We start from the raw sequence: 22261 nt of genomic DNA, 5'->3' as shown, positions 1-22261 counted from the left end.
TGACGGCCTACAGTCCATGGGGTCACAGAGTCGGACACGGCTTAGCAACTAAACAACAAAAGGACTCTAAAGAAAGTGGTCATTAAAAAAAAAAAAAAAAATATATATATATATATATATTTTAAAAAGGAAATGGCCCAAGGCTCGGCAGAACCACAAATGGCACCCCAATCACTTCTCCCTCATTAGTTTTGCTTTGTCTATAACAGGGTGCTCAGAGGCTGACCCTACTGGGGCTCAAGCACCAGCTGGGAGGCGCCTGGCCTCATACCCTCATCAGCTGCAGACCGTGCTCCCAACATGCTCAGCCTCCCTACCAGTCAGTCTTCACATCTTCCTGTCTCTCCCAGGGCCACCTGGGCTCTCTTCCTCAAGACCACCACTTAAGAGCTGCTCACCATTAAATTTCTCACAACACCCAGGTAGAAACGGGCATCCCATGGCCCAGATGGGGAAACTGAGGCTCAGAGAGGATTTGAGCTGTCCAAGCTCACAGCGCTGGGAAGCAGCTGATTCTGGCATCCATGCCCTTGTCCCGCCCCATCTCTTTGCTCTGTTGGCTACTGCTCTTCGGAAGGCTGAGCGTGGGGTGTGGGTGGTCCACGCTGAGGAGTGAGTCACCCTCATTTTGGTGTGTTTCACTTCCCCAGCTGCAGCTGGGAGGAGGGGGTCTGTGCACATGAGCACCAGGCAGGAAGGCTGCTTTCCCCCAGAGAGGAAGGAGTCTGCTGTCCAAAGCACTCCAGGGACTTCCCTGGTGGTCCAGTGGTTGAGACTTTGCCTTCCAATTCAGGGGCTGCAGGTTTGATCCTGGTTGGGGAACTACAATGCCACGTGCCTCAGGCTGTGGCCAAAAAATTTAAAGACAAACAAAGCATCCTGGACAGCTCCTTCCCTCGTGGTCACTGCGCCAGACCAACTCGACCTCCAGAACACTCCTGGAATCTGTCCCCTCTTCACCTAAGCCACGACCCTGGCCCAGCACATCATCAGCTCTCGTCTGGACTGTGGGAGCCTCCCAGCACCCCAGCCCTGCTTCCCCCCTCACCTCCTCCAATCCACTGCAAGAGAGAAAGGGCGGGTTCCATATATGCTTTGAAGGGGGGACGGACACCATTTGTGACAAATGAATATACTTAGTTGCTGTCAGGGCTTCCCAGGTGGCACTAGTGGTAAAGAACCGGCTTGCCGATGCAGAAGACGTAAGGGATGCAGGTTCAATCCCTGAGTCGGGGTCCCCTGAAGGAGGCAACCCACCCCAGTATTCTTGCCTAGAGAATCCCATGGACAGAGGAGCCTGGTGGGCGGCAGTCTATAGGGTCACAAAGAATTAGACACGATTGAAGCGATTTAGCACAGTTGCTGCCAACATCACTGAGCCTCCCTTTTCTACCCAGGCCTGATTTTATTTCATTTCAGATAACCTGTAAGGTAGAAATACAGGCTCTGCACAAGGTCTGGAGGCTGGGCCAAGCCCCCACCATCTCCTGCCCTCTCTGCCCGCTACCCTCCAGCCTTCGAATTTCTGCTGGAGGCCATTTAAGAGGCAGCAAATCAATGCTTAAGAGGAAGGATCCCATACTTTCTGCAACAACTAAAAGGCAAGGAAATACAAAAGAGAGAATTGTTATAGCTTACAAGGGATTTAAGAGAAACACCAGCCAAATGCAATGTACAGATTTTGTCTCTTGATTTGAACCAACCAGCCCTTAAACGCATTTAGGAAACATCAGGGGGCGGCAGGTGGAGATGGGATTTGAGAGGATATTACAGAATCGTGAACTTATAGGTGTGAGAGTGGCAGTTAAATGAAAATGTGGTTATTTGAGACAGTTCCTATCACAGAGGTGAAGAACTTATGAATGAAATGACGATACGATTCATGATAAAAGAACCCAGCAGGGGACAGGTGGTGGGGTGGGGCAGGGCGGATAGGGCTGAAACAAGATGATTTAGAGGACACTGCACTTTTCTCAAATGATATGGAGGTTCCTTTAAAAAACTAAAAATCAGTATCAGTATCAGTTCAGTCGTTCAGTCATGTCCGACTCTTTGCGACCGCATGAACTGCAGCACGCCAGGCCTCCCTGTCCACCACCAACTCCCGGAGCCTGGTCAAACTCATGTCCATCGAGTCAGTGATGCCATCCAACCATCTCATTCTCAGATAGAGCTAACTTATGATCCTTCAATCCCACTCCTGGGCATTCATACAGAGAAGTAATATGATGACAGGGGCTTCCCAAGTGTAATTCAAAAAGATACATGCACCCCAGTGTTCACTGCAGACAACAGCCAAGACATGGTAGCAACCTAAGTGTCCACTGACAGATTGAATGGATAAAGATGTGGTACATACACATGATGGAATACTATTCGGCCATAAAAAAGAATGAAATATACCATCTGCAGCAACACGGATGGACACAGAGATTATTATACTAAGTCAAAGACAAATATATGATGTTGCTTATATGTGGAATCTAAAAAAACCTGATACAGATAACTTAAATATAGAAACAGAAATAGACCCACACACATAGAAAGCAAACTTACTGTTACCAAAGGAGAAAAAGAGAGATAAATTAAAAGTTTGGTATTAACATATACAGGCTTCCCTGGTGGATCAGATGGTAAAGAATCTGCCCGCGATGCAGGAGACCCTGGTTTGATCCTTGGGGTGGGAAGATCCCTCGGAGAAGGAAATGGCAACCCGATCCAGTATTTTTGCCTGGAGATTTCCATGGACAGTGGAGCCTAGCAGGTTACATACCATGGGGTCACAGAGAGTCAGACATGACTGAGGGACTACCACATTCACTTTCATGAACATATATACACTAATAGATAGGGTGGCATTACTGGTAAGGAACCTTCCTGCCAATGCAGGAGATACGAGATGTGGGTTTGATCCCTGGGTCGGGAAGAGCCCCTGAGGAGGGCACAGCAACCCACTCCAGTATTCTTGCCTGGACAATCCCACGGACAGAGGAGCCTGCTGTGCTAGTTAACAGGGTCTCGAAGAGTGGGACACGACTGAAGCGACTTAGCTCCCACGCATGCAGATAAACAAGGACCTAATGTACAGCACAGGAAACTATACTCAGTATTTTATAATAATCTGTATGGGAAAGAATCTTTAAAAAATAGATATATATAACTCAATCACTGTGCTGTACACCTGAAACTAACATAACATTGTAAATCACCTGCACTTCAATTAGTCATTTAAAAAAGAAGATATTCTTCACATCATTGCAGAGGGTCCGGAACTAGACCAGCCTGTGGTTTAACTGGTGCTGATAAAAACTCGGGGAGCCACTCCTGAGCTGGGGACACTTGACGGTTATTCTATTGTCTTCTTTACTCTTGTCTGTATCAGAGGCAGATGTGGAAGCACTGGGGCTAGCCTGTGGGGTTCAGACTTTGCTCGGACACTTCTTTGTGTGTGAGCTTGGCCGGTCACAGTCCCACTGTATGCCTGTTCCCCCAGCTCTCAAGGGTGGGGGTGTAATAATTCTTCCTGATGGAACTGTGGTGAGAGTCAGAGGAGTTAACTAGCATATCACCAGCACTAAAGCAATGCTAGCTCTGCGGACTCCCCTGGTGGTCCAGTGGGTAAGACTCAGAGCTCCCAATGCAGGAGGCCTGGGTTTGATCCCTGGCCTGGGAACCAAGAGTTCAAATGCTGAAACTACAGATCCCAAGTGCTGCAGCAAAGATGGAAGACCCCACACGCCGCAACTACGACCCAGTGCAGCTAAGTAATAAATAAATAAACTTTTTTTTTTTTAAAGAAAGGTTAGTTCTGACTGTTGCTATCAGATAAAACTTGAGTGGTCTCATGATTTTTTTTTTCACATTTCATTTGTCTGAGCAGACCTGGACCCACCCTGGGCAGACACAGAACACTTGTGTTTGTTGTTCTTTTTTTAACTAGATAAATTGAGTTGTAATTCACATACCACGTGATTCCCCATTAAAGAGTACAATTCAGTGGTTTTGTGTCTTCATGGAGTTATGCATCCATCACCACAATCAGTTTCAGATTATTGCCCCCAAAGAGGACAAGGAGGGGCAGCAGTGACTCTGAGCCCTCTATGACTTCTCCGGCAGAAGGGGGTGGGCTGTGAGGGCCCCCACCTCCCCAGAGCCCCTCTGGGGTGGGCGCCGTCAGCCACCGGGTCCTGAGGTATTCTTTAGGGACACCAGAGATCAGCCGGCTGGCCTGGTCGCCTACCCACTGCACTTACCGCAATCGTGTGAAGTGTATCTTTAAAGAAAGGTGACCACAGACCTTGTGCGGCTTTCTCTAGATCAATGATAACCTGCCACAATTTAATTTCCTCTTTTTTTTTGTCTCAAGAGGGAGAGAGAACCACTAGTCAGATATGTTGGGTGTTAAAGCTGCAACAGAGCCCATAAGGGGCATTTCGTGACCAGCCCCTGGTAGAGGCGGGCAGCCAAGGGCTCAGAATGACTCTGGGGTGTCTGCTTCAGCAACTGGGAAACTGGCGGCAACACTTACCCACATGGCGGCAGTGAAGCGAGGCAGGTAGGAAAGAGGCGGAGGAATCTGGATCTCCCGGGATCCTGAAACTCTCCCAAGACTTGAGTAGGCTCTGCCCAACCTTTAGGATGAGACTAGGGCTTCCCTTGGAGAAGGAAATGGCGACCCACTCCAGTACTCTTGTCTGGAAAATCCCATGGACAGAGGAGCCTGGTAGGCTACAGTCCATGGGGTCAACAAAGAGTCGGACACAACTGAGCAACTCACTTTTCAGGGCTTCCCTGGTGGCTCAGATGGTAAAGAATCTACCCTTCATGCGGGAGACCCAAGTTCGATCCCTGAGTCGAGAAGATCCCCTGGAGAAAGGAACAGCAACCCAGTCCAGTATTCTGCCCTGGAGAATTCGCATGGACAGTCCACCCAGTTCACAAAGAGTCGGACACGACTGAGCGACTAACACTTCCACTTTCAGGATGAGACTCAGCTGAATTTAAATCTTGGCTCCTGCTTTCGGGCCACATGGCCTTGAGCGAGTCACACTGCGTCTGGGTCTCCTGGTCTGTAGAATGGGGCCCGTAAAACCTGGAGAGTCCCCTTGTGAGGAGCCGAGGGCCCAAGTCACAGAGCGCCCAAGTCACAGAGCGCCCAGCAGGGGCCAGGGCACTGGGTTAGGAGATCCCAGCACTGATGGTCTTGACAATGATGGGTGTTATTTCCCCTCCCTGACTGTGCATCTTGGGGAAATTCCAGCCCAGGGAGTACTTGTTGTGGTGGGGAAGGAGGCAGAGAGGCTAGAAAGGGCTAAAATAGGGAACTCCGGGGGAGGGGGTTTCCAGCTGAGCAAGAAGGGAGATTCTGGTAGGTCTGGGGAACGAAGCCCATCGCCCGGTCTCACCCCTGCCAGGCCTCTCCAGGTGACATGCTCACCAGGGCGGTCCACCCCTTGGGCCCCTCCTTCACCACATCTTCCCCTCCCCGCCTCCCTGGTCTCTTCCGTCCCACCTGAAGCCTTTGCCTTGACTGTTCCCCCCACTACAATGCTTTTCCTTGATGGGCTTCTCTGCATCCTCAGAGAATGTGCCGCCCTGACCTCCTCTCTCACACAAACCCCAGCCCACCCTTCCAGTAGTCTCCATCACATCACTCTAGAGCATTTATCTGGCTCTGAAATTAAATTTCATAATGTATTTATCAACGTGTCTTCGTGTTTCCCTCCTCCCCCTCTAGACTGTCAGCCCGCTGCGGGCCGGCGTCTCGTCCCCTTGTTCACGCTCTGTCCCCAGGACTTGGCATGTGCATCCTGAGTGGTCTAAAGCAGGGGTCCCCAACCTCTGGGATCCAATGCCTGATGATCTGAGGTGGAGCTGCTGTAATAATAAAAGAAAGAAAGTGCACAATAAATGTCATGCTCTCGAATCATCAAGAAACCACACACACAAACACACACACACTCCACTATGGAAAACTTGTCTTCCACGAAACTGGTCCCTGGTGCCAAACAGGCTGGGACCACTGCTCTCATGAACATGCCCAGGGGTGGGGTTTGGCTGAACCTGGGTGGGGGCTTCCTGGGAGGAGACCACTGGGAGTCTTTGATCCCCAAGGAAGTGGATGAGCCTCTGGCTCTCAGCAGGAGGGCAGGCAAGGCCCAGAGATGGTCACTCAGCAACTCCCGGGCAGAGTAGGGCCCAAAGGATGTAGAAGACTTGTCTGCTGGAATGTGTCATCCCTGGAGACAGGATTAGCATCCCTCGTGTCCCTAGGCCCATGTCTCTAGCTAGGGGATCCTTGGCTGGTTAGTGGCCAGGGCCCCAGAGGCTCATCAGACCCTCCTCCTGAGAACAGGCTGCTCCCAGCTGGCCAGGTCCTGCTTAAGGCAGGACACCATGCCTCCCTCTGAATCCTGACTTTGTTCTCTCTGCAGACCGCCCCCATGGGTGGGCCTGTAGACTGGCTCTTTGCTAAAAATCCTCCACGCCTGTCCACATCTATCTATCCTCGCCTTAATCCAAGTCCTTCAAGAACTGCAGGGGCCTGCTCCCTGCCCTCCTGGCCCCTCTGATTCATTTTTCATGTGGCAGACACAGCTAGCTCTTTCCAATTTAATTTGGGTTCTATCTTCCCAGGGATGATGAAATCCTTTCATGTCCTCACACTGCTCTGTGGATAAAGTTCAGCCACCCTCCATGTGACCTGACCTTCCCACCCCAACCTCTCGGCCACGGCACCTCTCACATACTCTTCTTTGGGTGTTTCTTGACCACTGGGCCTTCGTACCTGTGGTCCCCTCTCCCTGGAAAGATCTTTCTGCCTCTCTCTGTTGGATTAATTATTCTTGCTCAGCTTTCAGATCAAGCCTCAAACATCATGTCTTCCAGGAAACCTCAGGTCCCTGTCAAGGTGGAATCTCCCTCTACACACTCTCACTGGCTCTATATTTGTCTCCTGGGACTGTTCAGAGTGATTGTATAATTATCTGTTTCATGTCCACCTCCCCTTAGACTGAGCAGCGCTGGAGGCAGGAACCTTCTCTTACCTGCCCTCCTAACACCGCACATGGAGCATCAAAGTCTAGATGGAGCAGAGACATGCTCGTGCCTTCATGCACTTGTTCTCAACAACCATTTGCTGAGAATCCACTGTCGCTGGGCTACCAAGTTGGCACAGATCTGATTCTAGATCTCAGAGGGCTTAGCCTGTTGGGGACCACACACTATGGTGAGACCCGGGCTGGGCAGCGACCACAGAGCAGGACCTCAGGAAAAGCTTCTCAGGATTTGAACAGTGAGTAGAAGTCTGAAAAGAGGCGGGTGGAAACCCGAGTAGTGGGAACAGCCTGTGCAAAGGCCCTGAGACAGGGAGGGTCGGGGAACCGTGGTGGCTGAGCATGGCTGCAGTGCAGAAAGGGAGGCAGGGGCAGAGGATACAAGGGCAGGTGGAGGTGCTCAGGACCCAGAGCTGCCTTCCTGCCTCACTACCCTCCGGTCTCCCCGCCAGGACAGGTCAGGACCTGCCAGAGACCCACTCATAGGCTCCAACCCCTTTTCCCTGGGGCCAGGGATTCCCTCACTGGTGGTCCAGTGGTTAAGATTCTGTGCTTCCAATGCAGGCAGTGTGGGTTCAATCCCTGATTGGGGCACTAAGATCCCACATGCTGTGGGTATGACCAAAACTAAATTTTTAAAATACGTGTCTGTTGAAAAATTAAATACTTGTCTTTGGGAGGTGACTGGAAGACAAGAGGAAGGGTACTGTCCTTCCACTGTACTCCCTTTGAGTTTGCAATGAACAAGTATCTTCTTTTAAAAAGAAAGAGAGACATAAAATAAATGAATAAAACACAATCAAACACTCCCTTTGTGAGGAATTAATATATTAAGAGAAAAAATCATCACTGTTATACACTTGAAAGATGCCTCGCAGGAACTTCGTGGTGGGCCAGTGGTTAGGACTCTGCTCTTTTGACTGCAGTGGCCCCAGTTCAATCCTTGGTTGGAGAACTAAGATTCCTTAAGCTGCAGAGGATGGCCAAACAAACAAACAAAAAAAAAGATGCCTCTCACAGGTATAGACTCAGATGGCTTAGTGTGGCAGCTACGAAGTGCCAGAAAGCTGAGTCTTGGATGATGGGGGAGATTCCTCTCCACGCCCCAGGCTCAGGGAGGCCCCAGAGTCTCCTACGCGAGTGCCAGGCGGGGAGGCCAAGCCCAGGGATAGATCCCCATTGTCAACAAACTAAGATCCCCACTCCCCAGTTCCCTCCACTCTTCCTGCCTGCTTCTGGGGTTTCTTCTGTCCCACTCCCCAGTTCCCTCCACTCTTCCTGCCTGCTTCTGGGGTTTCTTCTGTCCCACTCCCCAGTTCCCTCCACTCTTCCTGCCTGCTTCTGGGGTTTCTTCTGTCCGTCTGTACAGTGGGCACATTGGACTCACTTCATTTTTTTTTAAACTTTTTACTGTGAAAAATTTCAAACATATACAAAAACACAGAGAAGAGTAAAGGGAACCTCCACGCACTGCCCCTCCCCTCAACAACCATCGGCTCCTTTTCTTTCACATCTACCCCCTCCCCACCCTGATTATGTTAAAGCAATTCCTCAACAGAGGAATCACTTCATCTGTAACTAGTTCAACATGTTTCTCTCAGAGACATAGCCTTGTTTTCAAAACATTAAGCACAGAACCACTATCACACTCCATAAAATGAACAATAACAGCTTAATATCATCCAGGATTCCCTTGGTATTTGCATTCCCCAAATATCAATGTAAAACAAGACAGTTAATATGTTCAGTCAGGATCCAAACAAGGTCTGCATGTTGAAATCAGCTTACATGTCTCTTAAATCCTTAAAAAAATGTTTTTAGTTGTATATTGTAGTATAGTTGAGGAACAATGTTGCGTCGGTTTCCGGTGTAGAGCAAAGTGATTCAGTTGTACATATATACGTATCTATTCTTTTTGAAGTTATTTTTGTATTGAGGTTATTACAGAATATTGAGCAGAGTTCCCTGTGCTACACAGTAGGTCCTTAACCCTTAAAATTTTTTATTTTATTTTTTGGCGGCACCACTGGGTCTTCATTGTGGCATGCAGATTCAAAAGCTGTGGCATTTCAGCTTAGTTGGTGTGTGGGATTGTAGTTCCCCAACCAGGGATCAAACCCACGTCTCCTGCATTGAAAGGTGGATTCTAACCACTGAGCCACCAGAGAAGTCCCATAAACCCCTTTCACGTAGGCGTTAGATTACTCCAGTATATCCTTCTATTCCCCCCACCCAGCCACTCTCTCCTTCTTGCCAATATTCACCACATTAGTTACCTATTTGCTGCAAAATGAATTTCCACAAAACAGAGCAGCTTAACACAACAAATATTTACAATCCCATAGTTTTTGTCAGGCAGGAATCTGAATGAGAATTCTTCCAGCTCAGCCTTTCTCACTGCAATCTAAGCGTCGGTGGGGCTGTGAGCTCATCTGCAGGCATGACTGGGGAAGGACCAGCTCCCAAGCTCCCTCAGTACACACTGGCAGCACTCACTTCCTTGTTACAGGGGCCCTCCAACGTGGCAGCTCACGACATGGCAACTTGTATCAACAAAGCAAGCAAATGGGAGAGGGAGTGATGTGTTTCACACTTGTGCGTGCACCCAACCTGCCTGGAGGAGCTGTTCAAAGACAACTCACTAGGCTCCACCCCCAGAGTTCCTGACCCAGCAGGCTTGGGCAGGGAAGGACATGCATTTTGAACAAGCTCCCAGGTGACGCTGAGGAGCCACAGGTTGAGAATTACAGAATTATAGGCACTCCCTCCCATATTTTTTAATTTCTTCATTGCACTTTATCTGCTGAGGGATCACTGTTAAGAATTCCAAGGTGAAGACAATGGCTTCAACCCTGGCTGCAAATAAGAATTAGTTGGTGAAAAACTAAAAATAGAGTTGTCATATGATCCAGCAATCCCACTCCTGTGTACATATCCAGACAAAACTCTAATTTGAAAAGATGCACGTACCCCTACGTTTACAGCAGCGCTATTCACAATGGCCAGGACACGGAAGCAACCTAAGTATCTACTGACAGATGAACAGATAAAGAAGATGCGGTATGTGTGTGTATATATATATATATATATATAGGAATACTATAAAAAAAGAAAAGAATGAAATAATGTCATTTGCAGCAACATGGACAGACCTAGAGATTATCATACCAAGTGAAGGAAGTCAGAAAGAGAAAGCCAAACATCATATTATACCACTTATATGTAGAATCTAAAATACAACACAAATGAACATACCTACACAACAGGAACAGACTCACAGATATGAGGCTCAGAGTCGTGGTTGCCAAGCTGGAAGTGGGTTCAGGAGGGAAGGACTGGGAATTTGGGGTTAGCAGATGTGAACTATTATATATAGATAATATATATAATTATAATATTATATATAATAAATATATATAGGGAGTTGGTGATAGACAGGGAGGCCTGGTGTGCTGCGATTCATGGGGTCGCAAAGACTCGGATATGACTGAGCGACTGATCTGATCTGATATATAGAATGGATAAACAACAAGGTCTTGCTGTGTAGTGCATGGAACTATGGTCAGTATCCTATGATGAACCAGAATGGAAAAGAATATGAAAAAGAATACGTATGTATACACATATATATCTTCACTGAATCACTTTGATATCAGTGATACCATTGAATCACTTTGCTGTACAGCAGGAATTAACACATTATAAATCAACTATATTTAAATAAAATTTTTTAAAACTTACTAGGTGAACTTTAAAGGGTCACACCATCTCTGCATCCCCAGAAAGGCCTGAGAGACAATCACCTAAAGAGCAAATGTCACAACAGCAACTCTGGTGGTCAACTCTGGTACCCATGCCTCTAGCCGTAGATAATTTCCAAATCTATTAACGAAGTGGGGCTAGTTATTCCCACTTTACAGATAAGGAAATTGAGGCTCCAAGGAGGTAACTGGAAAGCAGCAGAGCTGGGCTCAAACACAGCCCCAAGTGCCCTGTTGGCCAGCGGGTCGAAGGCCTCTTAGCTTGTGCTGGAGTCTCTAGCCCCTCTGGGTTGAAAGTCCCCAGCCCTCAGATCGAGAGAATGAGGTTGCTTGTGGTCAGGCTCAGCTGTGGATAAAAGCCCCTAAGAGCTGGGCCTTGGGAATAATTCCAGCCTGACCCCAAGGCCACCCCGTGCCTGGGATGGCAGCTATGAATAATGGACGACACTGGGGAGAACTCTGTGGCTGGTGATTCATCTTCACTGTGATGGTCAACTGCCTCTGGTGCGGGGAGGGGAGGATGGATGGACTTCCCCGCAAGAGGCTCAGGCTCCCCCCTCCTTCCCCAGCCTCTCCCCAGCCTCAGAGTCAAAGGCAGGGGCCATAGGAGAATCAGAACCCCACTGCCTATTACTCCCCCATCTCCACCTCTAGACCCTTCTGCCTGGAGAAGCAAGGCCCAGAGACTAGATTCTGGAGGATGAGGGAGGGAAGGAATGGCTTTGAAATGTGATGCAGTTTGGTCTTCCCTAGCGGCTCAGTGGTAAAGAATCCGCCTGCCAATGCAGAAGTCCTGGGTTCCATCCCTGGGTTGGGAAGATGCCCTGGGGAAGGACGTGGCAACCCACTCCAGTATCCTTACCTGGAAAATCCCATGGACAGAGGAGCCTGGTGGTCTCCAGCCCATGGGGTCGCAAAGAGCTGGACACAACTGAGCACAGTGGCACAATGGCTGATGGGTGAGGGCTCTGTAGCTCAGCTGCCAGGGTTCAAGTCCTCTGACTCACGCTAGCATTGTGCCTTTGGGGGGCTCACTCTTCCAGTCTGAGACTCAGTTTCCTCTTCTGTAAAGTGTGGAAGATACCATCGGCTTCACGGAGCTGCTGCTGCTGCTAAGTCACGGAGCTGTCAGGGGTTAAATGAATAAATAATACATGAAAAGTGCTTGGCCTCATCCGGCACATAGTAGGTACTCAATAAATGCTAGTTAGGTTGCGTACCCACAATGTGGGCAGCTTTTCTGCACACTTTGTCTCTTGTACTCCTTGTGGCACCCAAGGACAGTATTTGCTATAATTCTCATTTTACAGATGAGGAAATCAAGGATCACAGAGATTAATTAGAAGATCACAGAGCAGTCCATGAGAGGAGCAGAATTTGAACTCAATATCCAGTGAACAACTTCCAGTACGCTCACGAGTCCCAGTGGAACATCCTGCCCCACTGTCCTGCACTTTTTACGCTACAAAAGCTCCTCAGTTTACACAATCCTTCCTTACACAAAAATCGACTCCAGATTAAGGACTTAAATACCAAAACCCAACAAAAAGCCCACCTTAAAAATTTTTAGCAGGAATAAGAGGAATAATCCTTTCGAACTTAATGACCCAAAGATGACAGATTATAGACTTAAATGTCAAAAACAAAGCTTCAGAAACCTTAGCAGGAAATATAAGTGAATATATTTTAGACCTCAGCATTAATAAAGGTGTTCAGCATCATTAGCGATCCAGAAATGCAAATCAAGATCTCTACTGGGAACAATTTCACAGTCAACTGGAAAACATTTTTAAATCGATCTTACCAAGTGCTGGAGAGGATGTAGATCGTACATGTTGCTGGCGGAAGTGTAATTAGGGCAACCACTTCATAAAGTACCTTGCTGTCATCTCTCACAATTGAATATTCATATATTCAGAATCCCAGTGATTCCATTTCCAGGCAAACACTCCAGAGAAACTCTTGCATGGACAATCAAGAACCACTTATAAGAATGCCAAAGGATTTCCCTGGTGGTCTGGTGGTTAAGAATCTGCCTTCCAATGCAGGAGATGAAGGCTCGATCCTTGGTCAGGGAACTAAGATCCCACATGCTGCAGGGCAACCAGGCTCAAGCACCTCAACTACTGAGCCTGTGCACCCTGGAGCCCACAGGCCACAATTAGAGAGAAGCCTGTGCACTGTAACAAACAGCCCATGTGCCACAACTAAGCCCAACAAAGCCAAAAAAATATATGAAAAATAAAGAATGCTCAAACAGCACTGTAAATTAGCAGACACCCGTACACCATTCAAGAGGCTGTCCACAGGAAACCAGACTGCCCAGCCAGGATACACTGACCTAGGAGAATATGACACAAACAGTTAAAATAAGCAAATCCCAGTATGGGCCGATCTTAGCTATATGTAGACTATTAAATGATGAAATGAAGTCTCATAAGATTCACATATCTTGATACACTTTTTTGGTTATCTGGCTTCCCTTTGTTGATGGATTGAATTGTGCCCCTGAAGAGATACACTGAAGTCTTAATCCCTGGTATCTGTACATGTAACCTTTTTTGAATCTGTATAGGGTCTTTACTGATGTGATTAAAGTTTATTTTTAAATTTTTTAAAATTTATTTACGGCTGTGCTGGGTCTTCGTTGCTGCACATGGGTTTTCTCTAGTTGTGGTACGCAGGCTTCTCATCGCAGTGGCTTCTCTTGTTGCAGACCATGGGCTCTAAGCACATGGCCTCAGTAGATATGGCATGCAGGCTTAGCTGCCCCATGGCATATGGGATCTTCCCAACCAGGAATTGAACCAGTGTCCCCCACAATGGAAGGTGGATTCTTAACCACTGGACCGCCAGGGAAGTGGTATTATTTAAGTTTAGATGAGGTCATATGAGTTAGAGTAGGCTCTAAATCCAGTGACTGGTATCCTTATAAGAAGGGCAAGAACTCCCAGTAACAATTAGACAAACAAAAGAAGTAAAAAGCATCCAAGTTGGAAAGGAAAAAGTAAAATTATCTGTTTGCAGATGACATGATCTTATGTACATAAAATCCTAAAGACTCCATCAAAAAGCTATTAAAGGACTTCCCTGGTGTTCCAGTGGTTAAGACTCTGCGCTTCCACTGCAGAGGAAGCGGATTCCATCCCTAGGCAGGGAGCTAAGATCCCACGTGCCATGCAATGTGGTCAAAAAAACTTTTTTCAAAAGCTATTAGAACTAATAAATGAATTCAGTAATGTTGCAGGATATATAAATCAACAAACAAAAATCACTTGTGTTTCTATCCATTAACAGTGAACTATCTGAAAGTGAAATTAAGAAAGCAATCACGTTCACAATAGCATTAAAAACAATAAAATCCTTAGGAATAAATTTAACCAAGGAGGTGAAAGACCTGTACACTGACAACTATAAGACAAAAAATAAAACAAAACCAAAAAAAAAAAGAACCCATAAGATACTGATGAAAGAAACTGAAGACACAAATAAATGGAAACCTCTCTTGTGTTCTCGGATTGGAAGAATTAATATTGTGGAAATGTGCATACTATACAAGGTGATCTACAGAATCAATGCAGTTCCTATCAAAATTCCAATGGTATTTTTCACAGAAATAAAAAAGTACCCTAAAATTTGCATGGGACCACAAAAGACTTCAAATAGTGAAAGCAATCTTAAGAAAGAACGAAGCTGGAATCACACTTCCTGATTTCAAGCTATATTACCGAGCTTTAATAAAACACACTGGCATAGGGACTTCCCTAGTCGTCCAGTGTCTAAGACTCCACACTCCCAATGCAGGGGGCCCCGGTTCTACCCCTGGTCAGGGAACTAGACCCCACATGCCCCAACAAAGACTGAACATTCTGAGTGCTGCAACTAAGAGCCTGAGCAGTCAATAAATTTGATGAAAAGATACTGGCATAAAAAAGGCACTGAGACCAGTGAAAAATAATAGACAGCCCAGACGTTAAACCTACACAAACACAGTCAACTGATTTTTGACAAGGCAACAAGAACACGCAATGGAGAAAGGACAGTCTCTTCAATAAATGATGCTGGGGAAACTGGATATTCACATGGCAAACAATGAAACTGAATCCCTGTCTTAGACCACTCACAAACTCAAAATGGATCAAAGACTTAAAGGTCAGACCTGAAACCATAAAACTACTAGAAGAAAATATCAGGAAAATGCCCTTTGATATTGGACTTGGCAATGATTTCTTGGATAAGACACCAAAAGCACGGGCAGTAAAAACTAAAATAATCAAGTGGGACTACGTCAAACTAAAGAGCTTGTGTAAAGCAAAGGAAACAACCAACAAAGTGAAAAGGCAACCTACAGAGTGGGAGAAAATGTTTGCAAACCATACGTCTGACCGGCAGTTAATGTCCAAAATATACAAAGAACTCAACTCAATAGCAAAAAAGAATTTGCTATTTTTAAAATGGGCAAAGGACCCAAATAGACGTTTTTCCAAAGAAAACATTCAGATGGCCAATAAGCACATGAAGAGGTGCTCAACATCACTAATTATTGGGGACAAGCAAATCGGAATCACAATACCACTTCACACAAAAGGGAACCTTTGTGCACACTGGTGGGAATGCAAATTAGGCAGCTACTGTGGAAATCAGTATGGAGATTCCTCAAAAAATGAAAAATAGGACTGTCATGTGATCCAGAAATCACTCCTGGGTATATATCCAAATGAAATGAAATCGGTATCTTGAAGAGATATCTGAACTCCCATGCTTATTGCAGCATTCTTCATGATAGCCAAGACATAGAAAAAAAAACCAAATGCCGGTCAATGAATGAATGGATAAAGAAAATGTGGCATACACACACACACACACACATATGTAATATATCATATACATAATATAAGATATATACACACATATATGTAATATATCATATATGTAATATATATACACATACACGCACGCACGCACATGCACACACACATTGGAGGAGGAAATGGCAACCCACTCCAGTATTCTTGCCTGGAAAATCCTGTGGACAGAGGAGCCTAGTAGACTAGTTACAAAGAATCAGACATGACTGAGTGACTGAACACGCACGTATATACATATACACACACAATATAATATTATTCCACCATATGTTAAGTGAAATAAGCCAGACAAAAACCAATACCATATGGTTATCACTTACGTATGGAAAAGAAAGGAAGTGGGAAAGAGACCGAGAAACAAAGGGAAGGAAAGCAAGCCAATTTCACAGAAACAGAAAATAGAACAGTGGTTGCCAGGGACTGTGGGGGAGGAAGAAACAAGGAGATAAAAAGGTCAAAGGGTACAAGCTTTCAGTTATAAGAATAAGTTCTGAGGGTCTAATGTAGAGCGTGCTGACTATAGTTAGCAACTCGTTACTGTATACTTGAAAGTTGCAGAGTAGGTATTAAACATTCTCACCCTGTGTACGTGGGTGCATACATACACACACACACATACACACACACACACACACACACACAGAGTTAACCATGTGAGGTGATGAACATGTTCATTATCTTGATCTGGGTAATCATTCCACAATGTGTATGCATTAATATTGGAAGTTTCACATTGTGCACTTTAAATTATACAATTATATTTGCCAATTATTCCTCAATAAAGGTGAGGGAGAAATGGGAGAGGTGATGACACCAGAGGAGCAGGCATGTGAAGACAGAGGCAGGGATTAGGGTGATGCAGCTACAAGCCTCGGATTGCTGAGGATTGCTGGCAACCACCAGAAGCCAGGAGAGAAGCATGGAACGCGTCCTTCCCTAGAGCCTTCAAAGGGGACGTGGCTCTGCCAGCACCTTGATCTAGATCTCCTAGCTTCCAGAGCTGTGAGAGAATAAATTTCTACTGTATTATGCCATCCAGTTTGTGAGAATTTCTTCCAGCAGCCCTGGGAAGCTAATACATCCTTTCAATAAAGTTAGTAAGAAGCAGCTAACATTAAAAAAAACATACAAGGAGAAGGGGAGCGGCAGAGGATGAGATGGTTAGATAGCATCGCTGACTCAAGGGACGTGAATCTGAGCAAACTCCAGGAGATAGGAGCCTGGCACGCTACAGTCCATGGGGGTCCCAAAGAGTCAGAGGTGACTTAGCAACCGAACAACAACAACATCAAAATAGACTTGGAGGATAAAACCACACAAGAGACAAACCAGGGAGCAAGGAAGACAGGCCGCAGGGCGATGGGGATGACAAGGGGGACGGGAGGGGAAACCTCCAGCCTGGACATGGGCCATTGTTAGGGTCCTAGCTTTTGATTAATGGGCTACATGGTGTGAATCACATGATTAAAATAGCTGTGGAAATGTTTAAGAAAATCAGGTCATGCAAGGACCAAAGAGAATACACCATGATCTGGGTTATGATTGGTCCACCATTCTCTGCACCTGAAGTTTGCTAATAAAATCACTTAAAATCAACAATAACAAAAAATTACTTAAAAGGAATTCCTGCACCACTGCCTTCTTCCACGTCTGTGACAGAGTGCCCCTCTCCCCTGCCCCTTCCCAGTCCCCACGCTTCTCCCCTTACTGTCTTTCCCTTCTTCCCCAGCGCATACACGGTCTGACAAACCCTGCAGAGTACTCATTTCTGCGTTTATCATCTGTCTTCCCTCGGAGATGCTGTGAACGCCGTGAGGGCTGAGGTTCCCATCTGATTCACGCCTGGAGGGAGCTCCCCAGGAGGGAGCACAGTGCTTGGCACAGAGGAGGTGCTACATAAAGATTGGCTAAATCAATGAAAAAACTGAGTAAATAAACGAAGGGTTTGGTGAATGGGCAGTTAAGGGGCTCCGGTGCTCAGATGCATGTGTGTGTTTAGGGGTGGAGGGTGGGTACCACACGTGGAAATACAGGAAAGGCTTCAGGCAGGGAGCAACCTGCGGGCAGTCGTGCCCTCCCTACTCCCCAAGACTGCCCCTCATCACGCTGATAACAGACGCCAGAAATGAAGACCAGAACCAACCTAGGTTCCTCTCAGCTCATGACAACCCAGCTGGACGCAGGAGCCCATGAGATGCCTCTGCCCCAGCTGGGGCCTTTGTCTGGCACTGAAATAAGAGCACTGGGCTCCGAGCCGCCGTGGGGTTCACCTCTGGCGCGTGCTCCACTTCAGCCTTCCACCTGCCCCCATCTTCACCACTGCTAGCCTCCTAACCATCTCTAGTTATTTCTATTACACTTTGCTTTAAATTTGCCCACTTCTTTTTTTTTTTTTTTTCTCCCTGAAGAGACTGATTTAAAAAGGAATGGAGGGGGCTGGGGAAGGAATTCGCTGGTGGTCCAGTGGTTGCATGTCCACCTGCCAATGCAGGGGACGTGGGTTCGGTCCCTGGTCTGGGAAGATCCCACACACCACGGGGCAGCTGGGCCCGTGCAACGCTACTACTGAAGCCTGCGTGCCCTAGAGCTTGTGCTCCGCAGCAGGGGAGGCTGTCATGGTGACAGGCCCGTGCTCCACAATTAGACAGTGCCCCTCGCTCCGTGCTACAACTGGAGGGAGCCCATATACCTCAGCGAAGACCCAGCACAGCCAAAGATAAAAATAAAGAGCAAATTTTAAAAAATAGTTTAAAAAAGAGAAAGGAATGGGGGAAATTCCCTGGTGGGTCCAGTGGATAGGACGTGGCGCTTTCACTGTTATGGTGTGGGTTTTAGTCCCTGGCTGGAAACCTAAGATCCCACCAGCTTCGCAGCAGAGCCAACATAAATAAATACATAAAAAGGAATGGGTATGTCACTATCATAAACGGAAAAGCAATATCTGGGCCAAAAATAGACAGTAACATAAACTGCAGAAAACAACACGTTGTTCAATCTGAGATGGGAGTGTGGATTGCCCAAGACTGTCAGCCTGAGGTTATAAGGTTATAAGGGGGCCGAGCTAGCGCTAGAGAGAGGCCAGAGAGATGTTATACCCACCGACCAGCAAGGGCTGATTTCACTCCTTGACCCAGATTGCTGGGTGACTCAGAGTTAGGTGACACCCTGTCTGTGTCCCACCTAACCTCACCCTGCAGAATTCACCTCTCACCCTTTGCGGAACTGCCCTCTGGCCCAGCAGTTCTCTTCATGTTTAGGCCTGGAACCCTAAGAGTAGTGGCCTGGGCAGGAGGCCCCACTGGAGTCTCCCCAGAGGCTGGCTGAGGCCTCTCTATTCCCTGGCAAGCCTCTCCCTTGTCCCAGCCCCTCCTGTGCCCCAAGGGAAGTGGGCACAGGACCAGGCTGGCACAGGGCAGGCCCAGCTGGGCCCCAGCAAGCCCCAGGGAGCCAAGGCGAGCTCAGCCCTCGCCCTTAATTATCTTCCTGGCTAATGAGCATCTAAAAACCTCCCTGTCATCGTCAGGAGGACCCCTGGGATGCTGGGGGCAGGGCGGTTCAATGGACCAGATGTCACCAATGGAGCGAGGTATTAGCACCCACCCCTTCCCGGAGAGAGGAAATGGGCTTGGGGAGGGGAGCTATACTTCCTGTCTCTTTGTAGGGGAGAAAGCTAGGGTTGGGGCAGACAGTTAGGGTGGCGGTTAAGTTCAGGACTTGGCAGTCTACTGGGAGGGCTCGAATCAAGGCTTGGTGCGCACCACCTGTGACCTTTAGCAAATGCACTAGCCCCTTGCGGCTCAAAGCGTGGTACCCAAACCATCACTACCACCCGGGGGCTTGTGAGAAATGCAGAACCTTGGGCCCCAAACTACTGAGTCAGAATCTACAACTTAACAAGACCCCCCAGATAATTTCTGTGCATATGTGTTGCTCTGTGCCTCAGTTGTCCCATCTGTAAAATGGGGACTAAAATGGGTTCATGTATATGTAGTAGTGCTTAGAACACAGTTTGCTGCTCTTATTATTTATTCGTTGTTATTATTGTTGAAGCAACTCACTCAGGGCAAGACAGATAGCTGGGCTATTCCCAGCCCCCCACCTTTCAGCACCCCAGAGGTGGGTGGTCCCTGTGAAGACCAAGAGCCTGAGGCTCACAGAAATGCAGTGATTTGCCCAAGATCCAAATGAGGAAGCCCAGGTTCACTCCTACACCGATCTAACCCCACTACTAATGTTAAGAGTGAATGGAGGACTTCCCTGGCAGTTCAGTGGTTAAGACTCCATGCTTCCAATGCAAGGGGCACAAGTTCCATCTCTGGTCAGGGAACTAAGACCCTACATGCTATGTGGCATGGCCAAAAAAACAAGTATTTAAAAAAAAAAAAGAGTGAATGGAATTGTTTCCTCTGTACTTAACCCTTGTGGTGCTCACAAATGCCCCGTCAACTCCTTCACAATTGCCTTTGCTGTCACCTCCATTTTTCAGGCAATGAAAGTGAGGGTCAGAGAGGTCAGGCTGCTTTTCTAAAGCTACCCAGCAGGAAAGGCTGCACTGTACCCAGAGAGTTTGATGCTCATCATCCATGCTATGCTATATCCCCCCATCACTATTTTTTCCTCCCAGAATTTTTTCCCCCAAAGTGTCCCTGAGTCCCTTGTCAACTTTTTGCCAACCCTGGCTCTGGGGTTCTGGGCCTGCCCCTCCCACCTGCTCACCACTAATGAGGTCTTTGGCCACTTGAGGCTGGGACCACAGAGGCCGCTGAAACTGACTCTGTGGGAAAAACTTGCTTCCTTTCACCCGGGGCTCCCAGGTGTGGCTGACTGGGCAGGAGCCTTTGAGGGTGGTGCTGAGCCAACTCAGGAGTAGGAGCTGTGTTGCGCTATCTGGCTCTGGCCTCTGGGGAGCTGGCCTGGAGCTGAATGCCCCTCTGCCTCTTTGTCCACTCTCACTTAACCTCCAGCTCACCTCTGGGGCCTAGCCTCTTGGCTAGGGTGCAATGGGGTCAGACCTGGAGGTCTGCCGTCTGCCCATTCATTCCTTCCTTCAGACAAGCAAATATCATATACTCTTGTAAATGTACAATTTTGCAGTGCACAGGCTAGAACATAACCTACAACAGCACTGGGTGGAAATCAGGGAGGGCCCTCTGAAAGATGGAGTGGAAGAACGTTTCAGCTGAAGGAAACAGCACAGGCAAAGGCCCAGAGGTGGGAAACAGCATGGTGCATTTGAAGCAGGAAGACACCAACCCAGAGTGGATGGAGCAGAAAGAGCGTGGTGACTATGGCCTTGAGAGTGGGGCCCTCCATCTTCTCCCAGAGGGCACTGCTTTTTTTTTTTGTCTGTGCTTTTTTTTTTTGTCTGTTGCTGCCCAAGGGTTTTCTCTAGTTGCAAGGAGTGGGGGTGATTCTCTAGTTGTGCTTGGGCTTCTCAATGCAGTGGCTTCTCTTGTTGTGGAACATGGGCTCGAGGGTGCACAGGCTCAGCAATTGCAACCCATGGGCTCAGTACTTGTGGTGAGGGGGCTTAATTGCCCCACAGCATGTAGAATCTTCTGGGACCAGGAGGCAGGTGAATTCTTAACCTGTGGACCACCAGGGAAGTTCCAAGGACTCTGCTTGAGACTGGAAAAGACATTTCCAGACAAGATGACCAGTTCTCAGGATGAGGTGCTCCACCTGCCCCCTCCTACCTTGCAAGCCAGAGGCAATGGTCCAGGGAACTTGGGCCACAGAGGCCTTGAAGGACCCACTCTTGCCCCTCTTACAGCCAGCTGGCCACAAGGTGAAGGGGTGTCCTCGTCCTTGACGACCTTCCTGGGTGGACAAGTGGACTGACTGGCAGTCATTCCCAGGGCAAATAGGCCTGGCCTCCAATCCTGTCTTTATTATATGTGGGCTGTGGTACTTCAGTTCTCTGGAACATCAACCGCAAAATGAGCAGCTCTTCCTTTCCCAGTTGTCTCCATGAAGTGTGTTGAGAGGAGAGCACAGGGCCTAGCGCTGGGTGAGGCCTAATCGCGGGGGCTATTATGTTCAATAACCATGATTAAAAGAGGCCAAAAAGGCTGCAAATCCTGTTTCAGCCCGCAGCAGAATGAGAGCTCTGCTGAGGTCAGGGTCCTTGCTTGTGCTGTTCGTGGTTATTCCGGCCACCACTGGTACACCCAGCGTACATGGTTGGCGTTCCACAAACGTCTAAAGAATGGATGGATGATGCAGTAATGAACTAATTAATAAACAACTGAATGACCAGCTCCCGCCCCGAGGGAGGACATGTAACTCAGGGGTCCTGCCTGTCTTTTGTCCTGCCGGGGCAGCTTGCCACACTCTTACCTGCTCTGCACCTCAGTTCTCGCTTCTGTTTGCTGGCGGGAGTAAGGGAAGCCTCTGGGGGCTGGAGGCGGGGGTTCCGGGCACCGGGGCCCCGCACCCACCCGCGCCCAATCGCCGTGCGCCGAGGCCGATCCCGCCCCCCGCCCCCAGTCCTGCCAGCTGCGATCAGCCCCCGCCCCGCCTGTGCGGCCCGCCTCGCGCGCACGTGACTCCGCCCCGGCCCGCCCCGCCCAGTCGT

The 22261-nt window shown here is 47.9% G+C and overlaps 1 long non-coding RNA gene across 1 annotated transcript; it reads right to left on the bottom strand.

Moving 5' to 3' along the window:
• Positions 1 to 5680: 5680 nt before the first annotated feature.
• On the bottom strand, positions 5681 to 22173 carry LOC147345411 (uncharacterized). The gene is made up of 3 exons (XR_015154741.1): positions 22024 to 22173; positions 11679 to 11941; positions 5681 to 5877 (listed from the first exon to the last, which is right to left on the bottom strand). It is a non-coding gene; the product is annotated as an uncharacterized LOC147345411 (long non-coding RNA).
• Positions 22174 to 22261: the final 88 nt, after the last annotated feature.

Source organism: Bos grunniens, chromosome 25 (genome assembly GCF_055505025.1).
Source record: "Bos grunniens cultivar Pamir isolate PY7600 chromosome 25, Bosgru_T2T1.0, whole genome shotgun sequence".
NCBI classification, from domain to species: Eukaryota; Metazoa; Chordata; class Mammalia; order Artiodactyla; family Bovidae; genus Bos; species Bos grunniens.
The sequence above is the reverse complement of the archived record's forward strand: the minus strand, read 5'-3'. Positions and strand labels throughout refer to the sequence as shown.